This window comes from Myotis myotis, unplaced genomic scaffold (assembly GCF_014108235.1).
Source record: "Myotis myotis isolate mMyoMyo1 unplaced genomic scaffold, mMyoMyo1.p scaffold_m19_p_16, whole genome shotgun sequence".
NCBI lineage: Eukaryota > Metazoa > Chordata > Mammalia > Chiroptera > Vespertilionidae > Myotis > Myotis myotis.
The window spans coordinates 37,554,065-37,564,431 of record NW_023416320.1 but is presented as its reverse complement, the minus strand read 5'-3'; positions in this window follow the sequence as shown (position 1 = coordinate 37,564,431).

Sequence of the window (10,367 nt, the reverse complement as noted above, 5' to 3'; positions counted from 1 at the left end):
CAACACATACGTTTGGGGGTACAGTCTTTGTGCTATTGAGGGCCCATTTTGTCAGGCATTGAGGATACCAAGATTAACAAGACATGCTGCCTACTCTTGAGGAGCATGTATTCTAGTCATAGGAGATAAGCACATAAACAGATGATTGCATACATCCTCATGAGTGCTATAAAAAGTATGGAAAGAATCCTGCTGCAGGACTCAAGATCCTTAGGAAGTAGAGTAATCTTCACAGGGAATGCAAGTAAAAGTACTAAAGACAGGCTAGTTTCTAAATGTGACAATGTGATACAGCCTATAGATTCAGCAAGCAGAGAGCATTATTTTAATGACTACCCCTGAAAGCTGATTCGGGCAGAAAACCTGAGGTTAAATTTTGATATTCCTGGCTTGCGGAACTTATAACCAAGCTTAGTTTCTTTATCGCTGCAATAGTGAGTGACTGAAAAACAGACCAGGATGTAGACATGTGTAGGAGTTTGCCAAGTGGAGAAAAGAAAGAAGCAAAATCCAAGCAGAGGCGCCCATGGGCAAAGGCACAGAAAAGTAATAGTTTCAGCATGTTTGGGAGTGTTCAGTTCTCTCGGACTGCCTAGTGCTAAGGAGGGAGATGAGGCCAGATGATAGGTAAGGGTCAGAACATGAAGGAACTTGTAAATAAGCTCAGAAATTCAATTTTAACCTATGAATAGTCAGGGAGACAGAGTATTAAAGCAAGAGGCTCACATGGTGAAATTGGAATTTTAAAAAAGTAAATCTGTCATATTTCATAAGATGGGATGAGCTCAGAACGGCCATGTAGCCGAATACAGGATAAGAGGCTATTACAATGGTCTTGGGAGAATGGGATTGAGGAGAGATGAAAGTCTGAACTAGATAAATAGAACTAAAGAGGCCAGTTTATAGAACTATTTCTGAGAGGGAATTAGTGGAATACTTGAGCCATCTTGTACCAGCTTGCAGGAGTCAACTGTTACATATTCAGAATTTTGTGAGCTGTTTGTTAAACCATTGGTATCTTGGAATCAGCCGTGGAAACTGGCCACAGAAATTAGCAAACTCTATAAATCAGGGCTTTCTGTTTTTCAGGAGCCAGTTTACCCACATACCACTATGTAGAATTGACAGGATTTGATGACAAGTTATAAGGAACAAATAGGAGCTGTGAGGTGTTGTGGTGCCTGAAGCTTTTACAATTTAGGGATCCATCTTAAGAAAAAACAATATAGAACTCTGAATTCAAAATTAGGCATAAATAATGGACAGTAGGACTATTCCTGGAAGCCAGCAATAACTTAAAACGGAAGTAACTGCAAACCACATAAAAATATTCCACTAAACCCAAACTAAATGGGTCCCCAACTCAGCTTCCTCTTAGCCAGACACTAAAAATGCCCACAACCATCCAACACCACATCACATGATGGGAAGTATGTCAGAGGAGAAGTCAAAGTGGAAAGAAACATCATTCTGAGCCCACTGTGGTTAAAATGTCTTAGTTTTGCACATTTCACAAAAATATGTAACCATGTGAACCCCTTGCAAGGGCAACTCTCAGAACCTGGCCTGTGCAATCACAAGAATTTGAAACTTGAACTTTGTCAGTTTCATGGTGAATTTGCCTCTAAGAGTGAGAGAGGTATCCAGGGAAACATGAAAGCTCAGAAGACTGGGGGATGGGAGAGAGGGCTGATTGTTTCATTTATTTATACTCCTATCTAGTCCCATAACAGATTCAGGATGGCTGTATGAATGGTGACTCTGCTATCCAAAGAAGAGACCCCAAGTATCCTGTGAAATCACAGAACTCTCTCTCTTATTCATGGAGGAAGCAAGCACTGTTCATATATCAGTGTCAACTGTTATCAAGAACCAGCCTTCACTGATAACCTTGTCAACCCAACATCCCGGAGTCATTTTCTTTTTCTTTTTTAAATATGTTTTTATTAATTTCAGAGAGGAAGGGAGAGGAGAAAGAAACAGAAACATCAATGATGAGAGAGAATCACTGATTGGCTGCCTCCGCATGTCCTACACTGGGGATTGAGCCCCCATCCCGGGCATGTGCCTTGACTGGGACTCAAACTGTGACCTTCTGATTCATAGGTTGACACTCAACCACTGAGCCACACTGGCCGAGCATCCGGAGTCATTTTCCAAAGCACACTGGCTTCTTCCTTCTGTGGGCCCTGGTGGAGAGCTGCCTGTTCTTCAGCAGTGATGCTCCTTGGAGGACGTCACAGTGAGGAAAGGTGAAATGAGTCTCGAACAAGCCAGAATAATCCATTCCAGACACATGTGTAATGCAGGGGAAACAGGTGCAAACAATTGAACCAGCTGTCAGCAAGCTATAGGGATCGCTTTTGATATCTTAATAGTTAGTTGATCCATGAGCCACGTTGGCAGCATCACTGTCATAGCTGACTGCACATCTGTAAACCTTTTCGAGTCTCTTCTGATGTCCGTGTGAGTCCGTGAAAAGCCTGACATCATGAGAGACTTAAATTGAGCATGATTGCTGCTGTTTCCGTTTTCCTGCCACAGAACCAGAGAGTTGACAAATGCCGATAATTGCTAATTTTTCACTACTGTTTGTCATGTGCCACACAAGGCAAGAGCAGAGAGATCCTCATTCCCTGAGAGCATCCTGTCATTGTTGGTTTGAGGGATTGCATAGCCTTTCTCTGTCCAATAAAGAAGCTTTTTGCCCAGTAGCCAGGTTAGGGAGTTTTTTAGTGTGCTTATGTAGGCCTCTTCATCTCATCAACAGCAACAATATCCCATAATCAGCTGGCAAAAGATTTTAAATTGATGAATGTTTACATTAATAAAATGTCTTTATTCTCTCTATCCAAGAAAAATATCAGCAGTATAATTAATTCAATAAGTCACAAACCCCAATAAGGGGGTTGGAAATCAGTGACATTATCTGTAGTGAACCAATGGATCTAAGAGATTTATATAAAAATATGTATATAAAATTATTTTCCTGTAAGTATTATTATTAACTGAACACATTAGAAAAGAAGCTACTTTATTTTATTGGGTTCTTTGATTTCTGTTTAGATTTACGATTACATTTACCATGGTAACATTTTTAGAATTTTAATTTGGAGAATGCGACATATTTTAATGGAAATTCAGATCTAGGTAAAAATTTAGGCTGTTCCTACTCAGTTTGTAACCTTGGGTAAGCATTAATTTCTGCAACTATAAAATAGGAATAATGATATCTGGAACTGTTGTGAAGACGGTGAGAACATATTTAAAGAACTTGGCCAGTACCTGATGCATAGTAGAGGCTCAATAATGTTAGCTAAGGAAAGCATGTAGAAAATTCATATTTCACTCACTCTAGTGAAGTTATTTTTTCTTGCTTGTTTCATTTCAAAAGAATGGAAACAATTACTTAAAACTGTAGACTGGTTACTAGGAAAACATCATAATCATGTCCTAACAATTTGAGATAGGTGAGTGCAGAAATTTCTCTTAAGTCTCTACCTCTTACACATTATTTTCCCTGAACTGTTTTCATTTGAAAACTGGTGAACTCACTTAATTCCACTTCATTACTTTTGGTGTTTTATCAAAAAAGAAGATGTCATATTTCATATCCTCTCCAAGAAAAATCTCTAGCTGTTCAAATTTAACAACCTTCATTTTTTTGCTAATGCCAAAAAATAAAAAAGTTCTGGTAAGTAGTATTGCTTTTCAAGCTATTATTCATGCCTGAACAAAAAAATCTTAATAAAATTTAATATAGGAACATAATTTATTGTAAATATGTTTTTATGGTAGAATCTATATTTTCATTATTCAATAAGTCTCATAATTTCACAATATTTTTAGACAAAATTGTGTTTATCATTAATGTAATATCCACTTTCATAATAAGATTCCACTTTAGGGAGTCTGATGAATATAATTTAATTGGTGAAAAATACATGTATTATTAAAAATGGATGATATGAAATAATTATTATTAAAATATCACATTTTAAAACTTACCAAGATATCAATCATCTTTATTTTTATTCTCTTTAAAATACCTGTAGCAGCCATAAAGTATAATTGTTGCCCAATTGGCATTACACATACTGTTGCTGATAGCAGCAGAGATTTTATAAGTGACTAGATCAAGGACTTCCACACAAAAAAATTATGCCCATGATGTAGATAATGATGAGTTTATAAACTCCAAGATCTCTCAAACAAATCTCAACATCTGTGCAGCATTTTAACAATTCTGACAGCCCTAGGTAAAACAAGAAAGAAAAGTTTGTTTTAAATGATTAGAAGGGGGTTCTAATATATGGTGACAGGAGAAGGTTTGACTTTGGGTGGTGTTACAGTGCAAAATGCAAATCTTATAACATAGAAACCCACACCTGAAACCTGTATGTTCATGTTGACCAATGTCACCCCAATAAGTTTAATTAAACATGATCTCAACACTTTCCTTTTAAAAATAATTTTTATTGATTTTAGAGAGGAAGAGAGAGGGAGAGAGAGATAGAAACATCAATGATGAGAGAGAAGTATTGATTGGCTGCCCCCTGCACGCCCCCTACTGGGGATTGAGCCTGAAATCCAGGCATGTGCCCTGATCAGGAATCCAACCATGACCTTCTGGCTCATAGGTTGACACTCAACCACTGAGCCATGCCAGCCAAGCACTTTCTATTTTCTAATATTCCTTTATCCCAATCCTGGTGTCCCTCTACTATGAGCTAGGTGCAGTCATGGTCACTTTGCATACTGTGGACACACTGCATACTGATAAGTTCCCTGCCCTCATGGAGCAGGCAGCCTACTGCGGAAGACAGCTAGTAATCAAATCACTGTGATATGGGCAGGAAAATAAGAGAATAGTTCCCTGAGGAAGTGAAAGGCAAGATGAGGAGTTAACTAGGGCATGTGCAAGACACTCTTCCCAGGTGCTAAAGAACTGCTCTAAAATACTTTAGAGCATATCAGTGAACCCCAATGGATACTCCACCAGACCTGACATTCAATATTATTTCTTCTTCCTTTCTTTTTCCACCTTCCCCTAATCAAACCATTTGTTGCTACAATGTTTTGCCCTTGGCAGGCAAAAAGAACTGATATTAACAGAGCAAATGCAAAAAGCATTCACCTTAACATATGAATGACCAATAATAGGGTGAGAAACTATCATTTATTGAGCTTCTGTGCCATGCCTGGAACTCTGCTGAATGCTTTCACATGTTAGCTCACTTAATCTTCAAAAAAAACTTGTAAGATATATAGTGTTGTCTTTTTCACCAGATAAAGAAACTGAGGTTCAAGGAGTTAAGTAACTTACTCAAAATAAGACAGATTGTAAATAGCAGAGATGAAATTCAGTGTCTGACTCTAGTCCAAGTCCTTGTTACAGTACAAACCATGCTTCCACTGTAACGATCCCACGATCTGTTTGGATATCAGCTCTTAAATGCCTCTGATAGTGGGGAAGGGCACATAAGAAGAACAGAGCCACAGTTGTTTAATAATTATTCACCTTAACAATAGATAAGAAGTTTTCTTACAGACCCTGGGAAACTGGAGGATGAGACAAGGCTGTAAAAAGACAAGATGCCTCGATGGGTCCATGACTCAGAAAAAAAATACATTTTGAGAACTGACCAAGGACAGGACACACTTTGATTTGGTTGCTGTGTCCGGGCCCTGACCCCTTCCGGGAGTTTTTCTCAGGAACACTGACCATTCTCCTGTCCCAGGAACGGGCTGAGCTATTTGTAACATCATAGAAGATTAGCCACCTTGTTATGGGACTTTTAGCTCCTGCAGGCTGGAATGCAGACCCTCCCCTCCCCTTTTCATGTTGCACTTGCAGCTCACAGCTATCTTCTCCCTCATGTATATAATCAGCCAACTGGTGAGGGGGATCAGAGGAGAATTTCCAGGTGACTGACTCCTCTCCCCATACTGCCGGCATTATTGGAATAAACACTCATATATGATTCAACCCTGTCTCTGCTTAATTTGGCTCAAGTGGTGACAGGGAGCCTTGGACCCACTGTGTCCAATTTCACCTCTAGTTTTATTATAACCAAGTGATCAAATCTGAGACCTATATTGTTCCCTTTACAGGAGCTCTGTAACACTCCTTGGCTCTGCCTGAGGACAACTGAGTTGCTCCCCAGTGGTATTAACTATCTTATATTCCAGTCCAGGAACTAAATTTTATCTATTCCTTTATCTATGACTTGGTTCCCAGATCCAATTCCCTTGCATGCTGTACATAAAAGACAGTAAGTATTTACTGAGCACCTACTATGCATCAAGTATTGCATTAAGTGCTACAATATCTATATAGATAAAAGCCTAATATGCAAAGTGTTCCCTTGGGAGTTTGACAGACCAGGAGTTCAATTGCTCTCTATGACGTGCGCTGACCACCAGGGGGTGGCGCGGAATGAAGGAAGGCCCCGGCCGGCAGCCGGCAGCCACTAGGAACCCTACCCATGCACGAATTTCATGCACTGGGCCTCTAATATAAAGATAAAACTGAGTTTCTGATCTCAAATACAATTTACTTATAAACAGATTATTTTAATATCATGTGATACACGTTATGTGTAGGTAAACAAATGAGCTATGAAAACACAGGGTAGGGCCATCTAATCCAGAAATTTTACCCAGACATGAAGACAGAGGAGGTGAAAAATACTCCTGCATCTTGAAGGACAATAAAACAGCCCTAACCAGATTGGCTCAGTGGATAGAGCGTTGGCCTGCAGACTGAAGGGTCCCAGGTTCAATTCCGGTCAAGGGCATGTTCCCCAGTAGGGAGTGTGCAGGAGGCAGCTGAATCGATGTTTCTCTCTCATCGATGTTTCTAACTCTATATCCCTCTCCCTCTCCCTTCCTCTCTGTAAAAAGTCAATAAAATATATTTTTAGAAAAACACACGCATGCACACACACAAAAACCACACAAAGGGCTTTCTAGACAGGGGGACCAACATGAGCTCAAGCACACAGACCAGAAATAGCACAGTGTGAACTACAAGTAGCCCATTTTGCTGAGAATCAAGAGTGTGAGGAGATGAGTTCACAGGCAAAAACCAGATAATAAAAACCATTGTATGACTTGGTAAGCATAAACTTTGTCCTGTAGGCAATGGAAGCCATTGGAAGGTTTGAAACAAGGTAAGAAATATGGCAGTGTGCAAGATTGATTAGTGAGAGCCTAGACTGGAAACATAGGTAGAGGCTATTACCATAGTGCAGGTGCAAAGTAATAAAGACTTAAAAGGAGAAAGTGGTGGGGATTTAGATAAAAACAAAGATTCAATAAATCTTCAGAACAGGGATTCTTAAACCCTGCTTGCACAATATAATCCCCTGGTTCCATACAGACCTGCTGAGTCAGAAGCTCTGGGGGCAAGGACAGGAACTTTTCTAAAAGTCACAGATGATTCTGATGAACACCTATATTTTTGAACTGTTTGAGAGCAGGGATTAGCAAACTACAGCCATGGACCAAATCTGACCCACTGCCTATTTCTGTACAGTCCATGAGCTAAGAATGGTGTTTACATTTTTTTAATGACGGGGGGGAAAAAATCAAGAACATTTCATGACACATGAAAATTATTTTAAATTGAAATATCAATGTCCATAAATAAAGTTTTATTGGAACACAGTCACAGTCCTTTGTTTATATCCTGTCTGTGGCTGCTGTCCTGCCACAGTGGCAGAGTCGAGTCATAGCAGCAAAGACCATATTTACTATCTAGTTCCTTCCAGGAAAAGTTGCCAACTCCTGCTCCAGGGCAGTGGTTTTCATTCTTGGCTGCACATTGCCATTGTCTGCATTTGCCAAGTCTGATCTCTGGGGGTAGAACCCGGGCATCAGTATTTTTTAAAACTCCCTGGTGAGTTTCAACCCATGCAGCCAATGAGGAGAACCACCAATTTAGGTGGTTATATTGAAAGAACTTAGTGATTGATTAGATATGACTGGTGAAGAAAAGAAAGATTATATAAACTTAAAAACACATTTTTGAAGATTTTAGTTGTTATGAACCTCTTGAAAGCAAATGATGAAACTCTTCTATATTCCCAGTACCTGGCATTGTATCTGATGCAGTAGAGGTGCTCAGTAAAAATTTTCTCTATGAATGCACAAATTAATTAATTATTCTTCATTGAAACAGTCTACATCCAAGGCACTGGGGATATAGTCTATATTCATTTCAACACCACCGAAAACTTTTGAAAAATGGACCTTAGCCACTTACACAAAAATATAGGATTAACTTGACTAAGACCTCCAGAGATTTACTTAGTAATGTTCCAAAGAATTAATAGAAAATTGTGCATAAGAGTACAAAACAGTCATTATTAAAAGTCAGTTTTCAGTTACTGAATTTTTTGAAACAATAATGTCCTTTTAACTCTGGCACAAATCATTTTTATAACTATTTTTACTATTTAAACTAATTCAAATAGTCAAATCAGATCAGGTTATATCAGAATATTACTGTTTTTGGCCAATAGCCTTTGCGCAACTTACAAAGCAAAGAATAAATATGATGTGATATTTTAAATAAGTGATAAAGATCAAAACATAATAAAGTTAGAGTATGAGTATAAGGAAAAATAACAACCTTTCAAAAATTATTATGTGGTGTCTAAAGTAGGTTTAGGTATCAGTCATAGACAGTTAACCATTTCTATACTGTATAAGAATTTATAATAGTTTAATTATGTCCCCTTCCAACTCTGCTATGCTCATCAATATTTTCTACCTTTCCTCAGTGTACATATGCTGTTTTGGAGATAGGAAGAGCGGGGGAAGTGAGAGGGAGTGAGGAATTCTAAATATATGGTGCATCAAGCTATAGAATGTCCTTAGTTATGGCAATGAGTACAGTTTCAGTCCGTACTGTCATAAAGGCATATCTGAATTTTGAAATAGCAATCTACAATAGAAAGTCTATTCTATTCTATCACTATTAACTTTTTTTAACTGCACAATCTTTTATACAAAACAGCATAATAACAATGTTTTGAGCAAAGACCTAAGATTACTGACTCCTTGAGAAAATATTTATCAGTCCACAGGGATTGGTAGAGATGAAACCGCCCATGGAATTTCCAACAGAATCCTTCTAGGTCTCTAGCATGCAAGAGCATAGTTATAAAACATGATTTTCATAGGAAATGGTGACTAAGATACATTAGCATTTTTCACATTTCCATTTTTAAATGTCGTATATGATTCTGGAAAAGGTAAAGCTATAAGACACATCACAGATCCTTGGTTGCTGGGGTTGGAGATGGGAAAGGGTTCACTATCAAGGAACAGTCCAAGGAAAATCTGGTGGGTGATAGAACCATATTTTAATGGTGGTAGTAGTTTTGCATTTTCAAAACTAATGTAACTGTGCACCAAAAAGAGTGTATTACCTTTATACTGTGTTATAATTATTTCTGTGTTAAATATTTTGGGTGTTTGTGTGTCTGATATGTTCTACTTCAGTCTTCCTGGGTTTTTCTTCCCCTACATTTATGGTTTACTGATGTACTAAGAATCTAGCTCAGTTTCTACCACTCCCAGTAAGAGTCTTTAAGTTAAAATTAAATAATGGGTTTTTCATCTTGACTATCTCATATTATGACAAGGGCTAGTTTAACTAAAGAGTTTCAGTCAGACTTTAGAATGCAGAAACTCAAATAGAAATAAATTACAGAAGAGCAGTCAGCAATATAATTAAACTTCACTGAACTCCATATATATCCTTCAGTGGAGTATACTGATCTTGCATCCTCATGGAAAGTTATATTTTTAACTAATTGTTATGATGTATAGATTTCGTTATGAGTCATCCTGTTGGCAGATGTTAACTATTTTTGAACACTCAGAAATCCACTAGATTAAGAATAATTATCGAGCGGATATAAAGTTTGTCAAATTAAAAATGATCTCTAATATTATTCATACAACTGCATGATGCTTTTTCTTTGAGGAGACATACAGTATTAAAATTCTTTATATAAAAGGATACACAATACATATCCTACTCTATAGAAGTTGATTTTATACCAATACCAAGGGATTTTGATGACATAAGAATACATCACACTAAGGCAGGCCATATGGTCAACTAGCACAGAGCAATTGTTTCTGCTATAAATGGAACCATTTCCCACTTAAGGATTTCACAGTCCTGAAAATCCCTGGTTGTAGGCATGGTCTCATAAACAGACTAACGAGCAAACCCAAATGTGTGAAATAGGGGGCAATCTGTGTACTGGGATGAGAGAGAGGGAAAACTTCTGCTGTGATATAAGGCAGAGGACAAACAGAAACTCTCCAGACCAGAGGTCCTCAAA